The sequence below is a fragment of the Dendropsophus ebraccatus genome, chromosome 4 (genome assembly GCF_027789765.1).
Source record: "Dendropsophus ebraccatus isolate aDenEbr1 chromosome 4, aDenEbr1.pat, whole genome shotgun sequence".
NCBI classification, from domain to species: Eukaryota; Metazoa; Chordata; class Amphibia; order Anura; family Hylidae; genus Dendropsophus; species Dendropsophus ebraccatus.
In genome coordinates, this window is record NC_091457.1 from 127,224,672 (window position 1) to 127,241,081 (window position 16,410).

The 16,410-nt window shown below is 48.7% G+C and overlaps 1 protein-coding gene across 1 annotated transcript in view; it reads left to right on the forward strand.

Annotated features, from left to right (window-relative positions):
- Positions 1 to 16,410, forward strand: part of CFAP20DC (CFAP20 domain containing) — a 286,194-nt gene that overhangs the window by 196,247 nt on the left and 73,537 nt on the right. The gene's annotated exons all lie outside the window — the stretch shown is intronic.

The following is a 16,410-nucleotide window of genomic DNA, read 5'->3' on the forward strand; positions in this document are numbered from 1 at the left end:
TATTATGCTTCTTTTTAAGCCACTTTTTTGATGTTACATCTAGAGAAGATTTCATAGGCCTGAATATAGAAATCACTCAATTTCTTATGTTCTTAACGTCTAATGCCCACCAACCCAGAAGCTCAGAGGCAATATTTTCCACGGGAGGAAGAAGAGTCAAGACCCCACATAGATGGAGAAGAACAGCAAGCAAGAGCTCTGATAGTGAAAGAATTGTTTAAAGACCTGGATGAAGACGAGGGAAGCAAGAAAGAACACAAAAGCATTGAAGAAAAAAGCAAGATAGCAGCAAAGAAGGGCGTAGAAGCAGCATCAAGAAAAATCCAGCACCAGACAGTGAGAAGCAGGATGAGACAGCGGTTTATCTACTTTTGTGTGAGCCAGTATAGGAGAGGAAAGAAGGAAAATATCCACTGGGAAATCCTGCTATCCTGCTGTCATCAGTGTTAAAAATAACACTAGTATTAACCCCTTAATGTCAGCAATATGTCTCTATACGCTCCAACTGCTGATGTCCCGTACAGTGGAAACATATACAAACTTTTCTGTCATGAATTGGTTTAAATTTGTATGGCGTTGCTTCAGTGTGAGCAGCCCCACACACATTTAAGTGCTAGTAACCTGCATAATGATGGACAGCAGTGATCACACTGCTGTCCGCCATAAACATCCTACATGCTGCGACCTATAGCTAGAGTTGCCTTTTACACTTAACCATAAATTACTATTCACTTGGTGCCTTATTTCTTTTCTCATTTCGTATACTGCACCACCAGATTCTGCTGTGCTGTAAAGAGATTGCCATCGTTTTCAACATTGCCCTGCTCAGTGGACCTATAATCCAACCTTTTCTACACTAGAACTAGGGATGAGTTTTATATGAAGCAGATTACCCTATTAGGGGGAAACCCCTGTAAAAATGGGGAATATGTACAAATTCCAGGCAGATGTTGCCCCTTAACCCTGGAGGCCAATCCTGCTCCCCACAGTGCTTTATTACGTGTTCCCATCATAATGCTGCCTCAATATCTTATCACCATTGGAGATTCCATAGAGGTACTACAGCTCTTATGGCTGCCTTTAGGGTTTCAGATTAAATCTGCCCCATTTTAGGATAATTATATACATCTAAAAATAGACCATAATGCAAAGGTCCAAACAGTTGATAAAATTGGATGTTACCTTAGTATTAAATAATGTGCGCCAGAATGATAACTTTGTCCAAAAAGGACAAAAAGTTGGCAACAAAACTGTTGTTGTTTTTTCCTTTTAGGCAAACAATGGAGTCGCACAATGGTTGTAACTAGAGTTTATCGAACCTCGGGAAATCCTAGCTTCAATCGAACTCGAGCATTCACAAACCTGCCCAATTTGATTGCTGAAGCCTTCCCGGTCCGTGGGGAAGGAGAAGACTGCCCGGGTACCGCCTGGAATTCCGGGATTCAGCCTATTACCTAGGTACCCAGGCACTCTCCTCCTTCCTCATGGACCGGGAAGGCATCAGCAATCAAATCGATAAAACCTAGGATTTCCCAAGGTTCGATCAACTCTAGTCGTAACAATTTTGGTTTTGTCCATTGCACAACGAAAATTGTCAATGATTTCTAGAGTAAATAATAAATTGCTGTCAACGTCCTCATGGGGCCACAAACACATACTTCCTTAAATTCCACAAAAAAGAAATCCAATGAAGTTGTTTAGCATGAATCCTAAAAACCAAAAGTTTAGCAATAGCTAGTTATCATCTTCATGTCACTGAGATGTTGTCCTCTTATGCTGCATTGTGGCTGACTTCTAAGGAGCAGATTGTAACACCTGGAGTCGTGGATCCACTGAACCGTCACTAGCGATGGCACTAACCTCACCAGGGAGCGGAATCTAAGGTGCCGCTGGTTTTCACCAGAGCCCGCCGCAAGGCGGGATGGACTTGCTGCGGCAGGCGACCCCCAGGTCGCTACCCCTGGCTCTGTTGCTAGTGACGGCAGGCGAGGCGTGGCAGGAGCAGTAGGCAGGAGATAGTGCAGGCAGAGGTCTGTAGGCGTAATCGCAGGTGGCGGACAGGACTCAGGAACAATGGGAAGGCAGCGGGCAGGGACTAGGGACAAGGACTGCGGACAGGAACAAGGACTAAGGTTAGGAACAACAGGGAGCTGGGCCAAACGCTATGGGAAGCATGCAGAGGCTCCAAAACCTGTAGTGGGGCAGGGCTGGAATTTATAGGGAGTGATTAGTGCAGCTTCCAATTAGGGGCAGACTGGCCCTTTAAATCTGAGACAGCCAGCGTGCGCCCTAGGAGGCGGGGACGCTCACGCCGGCTGGCACAGACGGAGACAGGAGCGGGGCGAGGTAAGGCGCCCCCCGGGGCCGAACAGGCAGCAGCGCCGGGTCCCCGGCGGCTGCATGGGGCAGAGAGAGGTCGCGGCGGCGGCCCGGAGCACGGGACACCGCCGCGGCCCTGACAGTACTCCCTCCCCCTTTGGCCTCCCCCTCTTTCTTGCCTGCAGGAACCTCTTGATGAGATCTTGGTCCAGGATGTTAGCCTCGGGTTCCCAGGACCTCTCCTCAGGACCAAATTCTCTCCAGTCCACTAGGAAGAACCTTCTTCCTCTGACAGTTTTCATGGCCAGAATGTCTTTAACAATGTAGACGTCGTCAGAGACGGCTTGTGGAGCAGTGAACGAAGACTTATTGGAGAATCGGTTGAGGACCACTGGCTTTAAGAGGGAAACATGGAAGGCGTTCGGAATCCGCATAGTAGGGGGTAGGCAGAGTTTGTAGGTGACAGGGTTGATGCGTTTTAGCACCGAGAAAGGACCGAGGAATCGAGGACCCAACTTGTAGTTGGGAATCTTGAGTCGGACATATTTGGCCGAGAGCCAGACTTTCTCACCTGGGAGAAAATTCGTGGCAGGTCTTCTTCTTTTATCCGCCTGGTCCTTCATGCGGTCAGATGCCTTGAGCAAAGATTGTCGAGTCTGTTCCCAGATCGACTGCAGGTCAGATAACAATTCCTCCACGGCTGGGACCTCAGAAGATGGAGAGAGAGGCAAAGGAGGATGAGGGTGATGCCCATAGACCACATAGAAGGGTGACTTGCCTGTTGAACTCGAGTCCAGATGGTTGTAGGAGAACTCCGCCCATGGAAGCAGACTGGACCAGTTGTCCTGGCAAGCGGAGACGAAGTGTCGAAGATAATTGCCAAGGACCTGATTGACCCTTTCCACTTGCCCATTGGTCTGGGGATGATAGGCCGATGAGAAGTCCAGCTTCACTTGGAGTTGAGAGCAGAGAGCACGCCAGAATCTGGAGACGAATTGTGAGCCTCTGTCAGACACTATATGAAGAGGAAGACCATGTAGGCGGAAGATATGCTGAAAGAACAGCTGGGCCAGCTGAGGAGCTGATGGTAGTCCAGGAAGAGCCACGAAGTGGGACATCTTGGAGAAGCGGTCAGTAACAACCCAAATGACAGTGTTACCCGCAGATGGAGGCAAGTCTGTGACAAAGTCCATGCCTATATGGCACTAGGGGCGGTCTGGAACTGGCAAGGGCTAAAGTAGGCGGGCAGGTCTTTGACGGGAGGACTTGTTTCTGGCACAGATGGTACAGGAAGCCACAAAGTCCTTGACATCTTGGAGTAGGCTAGGCCACCAGTAGTGGCGGGAGATCAGTTGCCCGGTCTTTAGAACTCCCGGATGCCCGGCCGCCAAAGAGGAATTACCCCATTTCAAGATCCGTCTTCGAAGAGCAGGGCGCACATAGGTCTTACCGGGAGGCAATCTTTGAAGAGTGGATGTGGCGACTGGCACTAGGCGATCGGGAGGTATAATGTGGCGAGGAGAGTCCTCTTGTCCCATGACGTCAGATGCTCGGGAGAGAGCATCGGCTTTCACGTTCTTCTCAGCCGGACGGAAGTGGATAACGAAGTTGAAACGTGAAAAGAAAAGCGACCACCTGGCCTGCCGGGGATTGAGACGTTGGGCCGATTGGAGGTAGAGAAGATTCTTGTGGTCCGTGTAGATATCCGTGTAGGATGCCTAGCCCCCTCTAGGAAATGACGCCACTCCTCCAGTGCCAACTTAATCGCCAAGAGTTCTCGGTCGCCAATAGTATAGTTCCTCTCGGCAGGGGAGAAAGTCTTAGAGAAGAACCCACAGGTCGGGTTTTGCCTGATGCGTCCCTTTGCGAGAGGACGGCTCCAGCGCCTACTGAAGATGCGTCGACCTCAAGTGAAAACGGCTTGGTGGCATCCGGGCGAACTAGCGCAGGAGCAGAAGCAAAGGCTGACTTTAGGCTAGTGAAGGCTTGTTTGGCCTCAGGTGGCCAATGCCTGGGATCCGCCTTCTTCTTAGTGAGAGCCACGATGGGTGCGACCAGGGTAGAGAAGTGTGGGATGAACTGCCGATAGTAGTTGGCAAATCCTAGGAGGCGTTGGATAGCTCTGAGTCCCACAGGACGTGGCCACTGGAGAACAGCTGAGAGCTTGGCCGGATCCATTTGTAGACCCTGGTCGGAGACGATATACCCAAGAAACGGAAGACTGCGCTGATGAAAAACGCACTTCTCTAGCTTGGCGTACAAATGATTGGCCCGTAGTCTTCGTAGGACCTGACGTACTTGTGTCACGTGAGTCTGCTGGTCAGGGGAGAAGACCAAAATGTCGTCAAGATAGACAATGACGCAGACATAGAGGAGGTCCCGGAAGATGTCGTTAACGAATTCCTGGAAAACCGCTGGGGCATTGCCTAGGCCGAATGGCATGACCAGGTATTCGTAGTGCCCATCTCCGTCTCCTTCACGAATATGGATTAAATTGTACGCTCCCCTGAGGTCCAGCTTAGAGAAGATCTTGGCTCCACGGAGACGGTCGAATAGTTCAGGGATAAGTGGAAGAGGATAACGGTTCTTGACTGTCACCTTATTTAGGCCCCTGTAGTCTATGCATGGGCGAAGAGAACCGTCCTTCTTCTGTAAAAAGAAGAAACCTGCGCCAGCAGGGGACGTGGATTTGCGAATGAAACCCTTCTGTAGGTTCTCCCGGATGTAGGAAGACATGGCCTCAGTCTCGGGCACGGAGAGAGGGTACACCCGACCTTGTGAAGGAGAAGTTCCAGGAAGGAGGTCTATGGGACAATCATATGTCCAGTGAGGGGGTAGAGAGTCCGCCTTTGGCAGAAAAGACGTCAGCCAAGTCTTGGTATTCTGCCGGTAGGCCGGGTAGACGCTTGACGGAGTCAGGTGACGTCATAGAGCACTTGGGCTGAGGAAGCTTTAGACACCGGTTAGGACAGTCCAGACCCCAACTGAGAATCTTCAGGGTTCTCCAGTCTAGCTTAGGGGTATGTAATTGCAGCCAAGGTAGACCCAGCAGGATGTCAGAAGAGGAATGGCGCAAGACGTAGAAGGAGATCTTCTCCTGATGTAAAGCGCCCACCTGGAGGACTAGAGGTGCAGTCTGGTAGAGCACAGCTTCAGCAAGAGTCTCGCCCGTGACCGAGGCGATAGACAGGGATCGGGCTAGCTGGATCACGGGTAGCCGCCATCTTTGGACCAAGGTAGCTCCAATGAAACTGCCCGCAGACCCGGAGTCGATGAAGGCAGTAGTCTGGTGAATTTGTCCTGAGGGTGTCTGGATGGAAACTGGCATAGACAATCTTGGAGAGGTGGCATTCACACCTAGGGAGGCCTCTCCTACCGGACCTAGGTGCGAGCGTTTCCGGACACTGAGGACGTTGGGGACATCTCTGCCGGAAGTGATCAGAGCCACCGAAATAGAGACAGAGATTCAGCTCTACTAGGCGAGCCCTCTCATGAGGAGTCAGGCGAACTCATTCTACTTGCATGGGAACCTCAGGAGTCGACTGGGGTACAGGAGCAACAGGATTCTGGAAAACCGGTGCCAGGCGGTGATGGCGACGGGGCAGGCTTAGTCGCCGTTCTTGCCGGACCTCCTCTCTCGGAAAATCGGTTGTCGACTCTGGTAGCCAGTAGGATTAGATCGTTCAGAGATGTAGGGAGGTCGCGGGCGGAGAGCACGTCTTTCACCCGACTGGATAGGCCCTTCTTGAAGGTGGCTATTAGAGCGGCCTCATTCCAGTCTAATTCAGCTGCCAGGGTGCGGAACTGGATGGCGTAGTCACCAACAGAGGAGCTCCCTTGAGAGAGGTTGAGGAGAGCAGGCTCAGCTGAAGAAGCACGGGCAGGTTCCTCAAAGACAGAGCGAAACTCGGCCAGGAAGGTTTGGAGATTGGCAGCAACAGGATCATCTCAGTCCCACAGCGGCGTGGCCCAGGCCAGAGCTCTACCCTCCAATATGCTGATGATGAAAGCCACTTTAGAGTGCTCGGTGGGAAACTGACCACTTAAGAGTTCAATATGCATGGTGCATTGAGTCAGGAATAATGCACAACTTGGGATTGCCTCCATATTTACTCGGGAGAGCCAGTCGAAGTCTCGAAGAGACTGCAGGAGGTGGTGAGCGCTGAGCTGTAGTATGCTGCTGTAAGGCGGCAGTCAGTTGCTGGATCTGCTGCGACTGTTGCTGAATTTGTTGAGCCTGTTGAGCGACCACTCTGGCTACGTCACAGAGATCAGGCACCTCGCCGGGATCCATGGTTTGAGCCTACTGTAACGCCTGGAGTCGTGGATCCACTGAACCGTCACTAGCGATGGCACTAACCTCACCAGGGAGCGGAGTCTAAGGGGCCGCTGGTTTTCACCAGAGCCCGCCGCAAGGCGGGATGGACTTGCTGCGGCAGGCGACCCCCAGGTCGCTACCCCTGGCTTGGTTGCTAGTGACGGCAGGCGAGGCGTGGCAGGAGCAGTAGGCAGGAGATAGTGCAGGCAGAGGTCTGTAGGCGTAATTGCAGGTGGCGGACAGGACTCAGGAAAAATGGGAAGGTAGCGGGCAGGGACTAGGGACAAGGACTGCGGACAGGAACAAGGAACAAAGACTAAGGTCAGGAACAACAGGGAGCTGGGCCAAACGCTATGGGAAGCATGCAGAGGCTCCAACACCTGTAGTGGGGCAGGGCTGGAATTTATAGGGAGTGATTAGTGCAACTTCCAATTAGGGGCGGACTGGCCCTTTAAATCTGAGACAGCCAGCGCGCGCGCCCTAGGAGGCTGGGACGCGCGCGCCGGCCGGCACAGATGGAGACAGGAGCGGGGCGAGGTAAGGCGCCCCCCGGGGCCGAACAGGCAGCAGCACCGGGTCCCTGCACAAGGACCCCGGCGGCTGCATGGGGCAGAGAGAGGTCGCGGCGGCCGTGACACAGATGAGTGGCTTGATTCCTCCATGCTGAAGAACATTACTGCGTGGCCTTAAATTATAACTGCTATTCCCTAGAAGCACAATGCCATAAAACATAACCCCCCTCCATACACAAGACTACTCAGTGAACTTTAAGGGTCACATCGCAATATTTTATTCATTATTTCATAGAATTCTCTGTTGAGTTGAATTTTTTATGTGTTTTTTTTTTTTTAGATTAAGAAATATAATGCGTCCCTTTAGGTAATATTGCCACCATGCAGATAGTAATTAAACTTTTACAGACGTGTAACTGTAGTCAAACAATTCAGAATTAATTATAATTAATTATTTGTGCCAAGCAGAGTGCAAAAATCATGATTTTAATCTCTAGAATTAAGGCTTCATGCTTGGAGTAGATAGAATTGTCTGAGCACCTTCGTTTTTAGAGGTATAAAATATTAGACTTTGTTTAACTCCAGTAATCTAGTGACAGCTAGAACAAATCCACAAAAGATGATTGCCAAGGTAAGGTCCCATGTGTTATGTTCATGAACCAAACATTGATTTTTGAATGTTGCAGCCCTTTGGGGCTACCTACACTAGGCTAGAGTGTCTAAGACATGCCTAGCTTTCTCGTTGTAGTCCAAAGAATAGTCACCTATTGACCATAGGAGGACTGATAAAGTAGTAGTATAGTTGGAACATAGCCAGGAGTCATCAATAAGATAGTAGTCAGGATGTGACGGGAGACAAGTGGAGGATTTTTACTAAGACCAGAGTATCACACCCTGGTTTAACCCCTTAACGACAACGGGCGTACCTATACGCCCCCGCAGGGTGGGCTTTAACGCAAACGGGCGTATAGGTACGCCCGATGTTTCCCCGATCGCTGTGTGTTCACACACAGCGGTCGGGGAAGATGGCCTGCTATAAATCATAGCAGGCCATCTTAGCTTCACGGCACGGGGGGTGGTTAACACCCCCCGTGCTTACGATCGCCGCTATAGGCTGATCAATTCAGATCAGCCAATAGTGGCGATCGGAACCTTTCCGGGTCATCGGTGACCCGATGACCCGGAAAAAAATGGCGGTCGGTGCTGTCCGAGGACGGCACCGACCGCCATTACTGTAAAAAGTAATGGTGGTCACCGTTCCACCGGCCCGATCACCGCAGAGTCCCACAAAATAGTAAATACCTGCCCTGGACCCCTCAGCTAGGTAGCCGAGGGGTCCAGAGCAGGTATTTGTACATTACTCACCTGTCCCGGGCTCCTGATCGGCGTCTTCGTCTTCGTTCGGGTCTTCGGCTTCCTCCGTGACGTCACGTTCGGCTTCTCTCGGCTATTTTCGGCTCCAGCGTCGACTTCTTCCGTATTTTGCGCTCTGCTGCCCTCTAGCGGCTGATATGTGTAATACACTTATCAGCAGCTACAGGGATGTTCAGAATGTAGAAAAAGTTTTTTTGTTTTTTTTTCAAAATTTTTTTTTTCTATTTTCCGCACCCTATCGCCGCTGAGTGTTGATCAGCATCGCACGAAAGTGCGCTGCTAATCAGCAACTCCTCCTTTTTGGCGTAGGGTGTTTTTTTTCTATATTCTACTGCCACGGTCTGCTTATAAGTGCCGCACATAAGTGCGGCATTTATCAGCAACTCCTTTGTTGGCGTAGATTTTTTTTTTTATACTTACTGTAAAAAAAAAAAAAAAAAACACTACATTACACCACACTACATTGAATAAAGTTTGACACTACACCACTACATACCCCATATACTAGTCCCCATATAAAGATGGCCCCCAGGGTGTTTTCGGTGTCGGACGCATACGTTATTGCCTCCGACACCGAAACAGCCAGTGAGGATGAATGGGGGAATCCTTCTTTCCTCCATTCATCCTCATCATCCTCATCATCCAGTGACATGTCTGGGGGGTAGCGTAGCGTATGCTGCCCCCCAGACATGTCTTTTCCGCCAGTACCGTCCCAATAAGAGATGACGGTATGGTGTGAAATTCTCCAAACTCTGTGAGCCTACCTCAGGGTGCACTTACAGATTTAGAATACGTGCACACTGCGGAATGGCGAAGGATAACCCTTCGTGCATTCCGCAGCTGGCACCCGCCGGCGGACTGATGCGGGCGCATGTCTCCACCCGTGTCATAGACTCCATTCTATGCACGGGCGGATTCCATCGTCCGTCCAAAGAATGAACACGTTGGACGGAGAGCGGAATCCGCCCGTGCATAGAATGGAGTCTATGACACGGACGGAGACGTGCGCCTGCATCAGTCCGCCGGCGGGTGCCAACTGCGGAATGCACGAAGGGTTATCTGTCGCGATTCCGCAGTGTGCACGTACCCTTAGAGTGTATGAAGCAAGGTACACCCGAATCCAGCCCCAGATGCCCCCCCCCCCATCCTCGGAGTTAGTGGGAAGATCGTTCGGGAACTGGTCTTCCCACTGCTGGATAAAGGTCACCACCCGTACGGGGATAACTTTTATACCAGCACCCCCTCTTCTGGTCCCTCGCTACCCGAGCTACTGTAGCTTGTGGCACGATCCGAAAATATCAGAAGCAGTAATAGCGCCCTAATATTTAGCAGCCATGGAGCGGACCCAGCGCTTCTGGATATGAAGGACCCCGTATCGCACCAGGACAACATTTTCCAGGTGACGTCCCGCACACAGGAGAACGGGAGACCCCAGAAGAAGTGCAGAGTGTGGTGTAACAGGGGGATCAGGAAGGACGCCATTTTCCAGTGTGACACCTGTCCTGATCACCCCGGCCTCTGCATACTGGATCGCTTCAAGGCGTACCACACGTCACTGGGGTTCTACATTATCTAAATTCTGTCCCTTATTCCTATTTCAGGGGTCACGTTAGTCCAGGGATTATTCTGATCGCCATTATGGAGTCGGGAAGGAATTTTCCCCTGTGATGAGGCTACTGTCGTCTGCCTCACGAGGGGTTTTTGCCTTCCTCTGGATCAACACAGGTTGAATTTGATGGACACCTGTCATTTCCAACCTTATAAACCAATAATTGGCCTAATACCCATAAATAAATTAGAATTGTCCCTTTTCCCCAGCTAAGTAGGTATGGCCGCCATTCCCATTAGAGGATGCCATGATGCAATTACAAAGCCTCTGTGCTGCCAGGACAGTAGAAACCCCCCACAAGTGACCCCATTCTGGAAACTACACCCGATAAGGAATCTAACAAGGGGGGCAGCGGGGATATGGCCCCCTGGTGACGGCCACATTTGGGACGTGAAAATGAAAAAAATTGTATTTTTTATTTTCTCGGCACATGTTCTACATAAGTGCCCGTCACCAGTGGGGTCCATATGCTCACTGCACCCCTCGTTAGATTCCTTATGGGGTGTAATTTCCAGAATGGGGTCACTTGTCAGGGGTTTCTACTGTCCTGGCAGCACAGGAGCTTTGTAATTGCGACATGACCTCCATCCTCCATTCCAGCCTCTAAATGGCGCTCTGTCCCTTTGGTGGCTTGCCCTGTGCCCATATGGCACATTATGCCCACATGTGGGGTATTTTTGTACTCAGGGGAAACTACCCTACACGTTTTGTGTTCATTTTCTTTTTTAACCCCTTGTGTAAATGGAAAAAAAATCAAGGCTAGACCAACATTTAGTGTAATTTTTGTAAAATTTTTACTCTAAATCATTAATCTTGTCATGATTTTTTCATTTTCACAAGGGGTATAAAGATAAAAAAAAACATTTAATGTGTAGCGCAATTTCCCCTGAGTACGGAAATACCCCACATGTGTACATAAAGTGCCATTCGGGTGCAGGGTAAGCCTCCGAAGGGACGGAGCGCCATTTGGTTTTTGAAGGCTGGATTTGGATGGAATGGATTTCGAGGGGCCATGTTGCATTCAAAAGGCCCCTGTGTTGCCAAGACAGTTGAAACCCCCCACAAGTGACCCCATTATGGAAACTGCACCCCTCAGGGAATGTAACAAGGGGTGTAGTGAGCATATGGACCCCACTGGTGACGGGCACAAATGTGGAACAATGTGGCGTGAAAATGAAATATTACATTTTTTTACACTATAATGTTGGTTTAGCCTTGAATTTATCATTTTCACAAGGGGTTAAAAGAGGGAAAAAAAACTAAATGTGTAGAGCAATTTCCCCCGAGTCCGTAAATACCCCACATGTGGACATAAAGCGCCATGTGGGTGCAGGGCAAGCCTCCGAAGGGAAGGAGCGCCATTTGGATTTTGGAGGTTGGATTTGGCTAGAATGGATGATGAACGCCATGTCGCATTTACAGAGCCCTCGTGCTGCCAAAACACTGGAAACCCCCCACAAGTGACCCCATTCTGGAAACTGCAGCCCTCAGGGAATCTAACAAGGGGTGCAGTGAGGATATGGACCCCTTGATGACGGGCACATTTGTGCCATGAAAGTGAAAAAATTTAATTTTTTACTTTTACGTCACATTGTTCCACATTTGTGCCCGTCACCAGTGGGGTCCATATGCTCACTGCCCCCCTTGTTAGATTCCTTGAGGGGTGTAGTTTCCAGAATGGGGTCACTTGGGGGGGGTTTCCAGTGTCTTGGCAGCACGAGGGCTCTGTAAATGCGACATGGCGCTTGAAATCCTTTTCAGTGAAATTCAGCTTCCAAAAGCCAATTGGCGCTCCTTCCTTTTGGAGGCTCGTCCTGCGCCCCCTTGGCACTTTATCGCCACATGTGGGGTATTTCCGTACTCGGGAGAAACTGCGCTACACATTTTGTGTCTTTTTTTGCCTCTTATCCCTTTAAGAAAATGAAAAATTGAAGGCTAGAACAACGTTTTAGTGTAAAAAATAGGTGAAGCACCTATGGGGTCCAGATGCTCACCGCACCCCTTGTTACATTCCTTGAGGGGTGTAGTTTTCTAAATGGTGTCCCTTTAGGGGTGTTTTTTAGGTTTTAGCACCCCAGAGCCTCTGCCAACCTGAAGTGGTACAGTCAAAAATGACCAAATATAACGGAGGCGTTGAAATTCACTAGGCGCTCCTTTATATCTGAGGCTTGTGGTTGCGTCAAATAGCGTAATAGGGTCACATATGGGATATTTCTATAAACTGCAGAAACGGGACAATAATTATTGGGGTGCATTTCTCTGGTAATAGGTTTATAATTATGAAAAATATTGGATTACAATAAAATCTCTGCACAGAAAATTAAAATTTTCAAATTCCTTACACACTTAGCTTTTATTTCTGTGACTCCCCTAAAGGGTTAAAACACTTTCTGGATATGCTTTTGCAGAGTTTGGGGGGTGCAGTTTCTGAAATGGGGTGCTTTGTGGGGCTTTCTAACATACAGGCCCCTCAAATACACTTTAAACCTGAACAGGTCCCTAAAAATATCTGATTTTGAAATTTTACTGAAAATTTGGAAATTTGCTGCTAATGTTTTAAGCTTCCTATTGTCTAAAAAAAATGAAAGATAGTTTAATAAATGCCGCCAACATAAAGTAGACATGTTGCTAATGCTATTTAATATATAATTTATGTGGTATAACCACTTTCTGTATACGCAAAAAAGTTTCAAAGTTGGAAAAATGCATTTTTTCACATTTTTTCACATTATTTGGTTTTTTTTCATAAAGATTTGTTATGAGTATCGACTCCAATTTACCAGAAATGTAAAGTACAATATGTCACGAGAAAACAATCTCAGAATCAGCCGGATAGGTAAAAGCATCATGAAGTTATTAATGACTAAAGTGACACAGGTCATATTCATAAAATTTGTCTCTGTCATTAAGGCCATTTTAGGCTCTGTCCTTAAGGGGTTAAAGTAAACTCCCTTACATTGATCGATATGGCAGATCTATAAAGGAACATGAACCTCTTAAAGGGGTTATCCAAATTGATGAAACAGTATCTATATAGTTACAAATGATAACATGATTTACACCACTGACTGGGCATAAACCATAGCGGAAATCTACATAGGTCTTCCGTTTCCCGCCGAGACGATCCTGCCTCTACTTCCGAGATGGACTGGTCTCGGTGGTGACAGCCCACTCAGCCAATCAGTGGCCGTGACCTGGTGGGACACCACAGACACCGGAGATCTGTAGGAGGACACCAAAGGAGTGCAGAGAGGTAAGTATAGCTTCTTTATTGTTTTATACACATTTGCAACGATATATAAACGAGCTCTGAACTCGTGTAGATTTCCGCTATGATTTATGCCCAGTCACTGGTATAAATCATAGTAAATCTGTCAGGCTGCAGTGGCCAGGCCCCTTTCACGCTTCTCAGAGTGGCTAGCCAAAAAGTTGCAAAGTTTTTCATAACTGAGCAAGAATTTCTGGCTTTTAAATGCCAAAATGTAAAGCAAGAATCAATTTCACGCAAGATCTTTGCTTAGTTAGGAATGTAGTCTAGGATCAGAGCCAGAAGTCAAACGACAAGTACCAGGCAGACGATCCAAAAGCCAAGACAAGAGAGTGGTCAATAACAAGGTGAGGATCAATAACAAGGTAAGATGCTTTAACAGCCACTCAATCACTGCAGAATAAATAAAGCCCCTTTAAATTGACCTTCAGGTTTGGTGCTGGTTGACTTAGCACCTGGACACCATTATATAACATATTGCCAATTCAGGCAATTTATCTGTCTTGTACCTGTTATTTGGGCCAGAAAATGTGCCGCACCAGACACGTGTGACGATTTTTGGCATTCATAGCAAGTCTTCCCTGTACAGTTTAAACAAAAAGTGATTCATTTTCCTCCAGACATATCCACCCAGCTTATTCCTAATCTTTTTTTCATTCTAACAGCCGGTCTATTGAGTTATTTTTAGTCCATAATAGAACTGCATAAATCTTCCCAAAACAGCCAAAGTAACAATGTAAGAAATGTGTGAAAAATTGAGCCCTTGAAACATTAAAGCTGCATAAAAAGCTCAGATATAAAATAATGACACACGGATGATCTTTCTTCATTCCAAGTAGGATCTAAAGAGTTTAACAACTTGCAGGGATTCAAGAATCCGTCTTCAATGTCTTAGGAAGATGTCCGCGTACAGCCCGGATCATTTTCATTTTTAGTATACGGTGCTTTGCTGGGAATCACAGAGGATCTTACATGCTGGATAATGAACACAAAGTTCAGCCGATTCCCTAATCTTCATGCATTTGCAACGTTTAACTATATGGGCACCAAATGCATATTGCAATAAAGTTCTACTAGCAGCTATTTGGGACCCAAGGGTTAATGGCAAAGGCATGAAATGTCAGGAGGCCCCATGGATTTAGACATCAATGTAGCAATATGGGTAGTATAGTATAGACCAGTGATTTTCAACCAGTGTGCCGCGGCACACTAGTGTGCCGCAACACATGGTCGGGTGTGCCGCGGGGAAAGTTCCCCAAACTATGGTGCCCCTGTGTTTTGTTCCCCGGCAATGCACAGCGATCAGTGGCGGATTATAACGTGGGCGGTTGCATGGTGCGCTGCGGCGGGCCGTGATGCACGCATCCAATCACAGCCCGCCGCAGCGCACCATGCTCTCGGTCTCCACTGATTGGAGAAGCACGTCCGGGCCCTATGGGCTGCCAGTAGGTGAGGCGGACAGCAGCGGCGACCATCTCGGAGGAGGTGAGGAGGAAGGGGGGGGAGAGAAACAGCGGAGAGAAGCAGGGGGGAGAGAAGTTTGGTGGAGAGAAGCAGGGGGGAGAGAAGCATGGGGGAGAGAAGCACTGGAGAGAAGCAGGGGGGAGAAGTATGGTGGAGAGAAGCACAGGAGAGAAGCATGGGGGAGAAGTGGTGGAGAGAAGCACAGGAGAGAAGCATGGGGGAGAGAAGCACAGGAGAGAAGCACAGGAGAGAAGCAGGGGGAGAGAAGCACAGGAGAAAAGCAGGGGGGAGAAGTCGTGGAGAGAAGCACAGGAGAGAAGCATGGTGGAGAGAAGCACAGGAAAGAAGCAGGGGGGAGAGAAGCACAGGTGAGAAGCAGGGGGGAGAAGTATGGTGGAGAGAAGCAGAAGGGAGAAGTATGGTGGAGAGAAGCAGAAGGGAGAAGTATGGTGGAGAGAAGCACAGGAGAGAAGCATGGGGGAGAGAAGCAGGGGGAGAAGTATGGTGGAGAGAAGCACAGGAGAGAAGCATGGGGAAGAGAAGCACGGGAGAGAAGTATGGTGGAGAGAAGCACAGGAGAGAAGCATGGGGGAGAAGTGGTGGAGAGAAGCACAGGAGAGAAGCATGGGGGAGAGAAGCACAGGAGAGAAGCAGGGAGGAGAGAAGCACAGGAGAAAAGCAGGGGGGAGAAGTCGTGGAGAGAAGCACAGGAGAGAAGCATGGTGGAGAGAAGCACAGGAAAGAAGCAGGGGGGAGAGAAGCACAGGTGAGAAGCAGGGGGGAGAAGTATGGTGGAGAGAAGCAGAAGGGAGAAGTATGGTGGAGAGAAGCACAGGAGAGAAGCATGGGGGAGAGAAGCAGGGGGAGAAGTATGGTGGAGAGAAGCACAGGAGAGAAGCATGGGGAAGAGAAGCACGGGAGAGAAGTATGGTGGAGAGAAGCACAGGAGAGAAGCATGGGGAAGAGAAGCACGGGAGAGAAGTATAGTGGAGAGAAGCACAGGAGAGAAGTAGGGGGGGGGAAGTATGGTGGAGAGAAGTAGGGGGGAGAAGTATGGTGGAGAGAAGCACAGGGGGGAGAAGAAAACAGGCCTAGGTTTCACACTGAGTATAAATACATTTAGAATCTATATTATTAACTATATGTATAATATGTACTGTTTTAGTGTCATTTTGTGCCATTTTGGTTGGTGGTGTGCCCCGGGATTTTTTAAGTATAAAAAGTGTGCCGCGGCTCAAAAAAGGTTGAAAATCACTGGTATAGACGATAAAATAATATTTATATTACCATTTACATTTTGGGATTGATTGAGTTCTATGTATCCTAGTGTACCTGGTACATGGAGAGAAATTTAAACTTACTGAAAGATTTACATACAGAGATAATGGGGGGGGGGGGGGGGGGTGTCTCAGATCATGAGACCCCAATCATTGAATAAAAGGGTGCAAAGTCAAAGAAATAATGTAAATAGCTATGGGCATTAGGTAAAAGGGGTTGTTCAGGATTAGAAAAAAATGTCCGCTTTCTCCCTGAGACACCACAACTC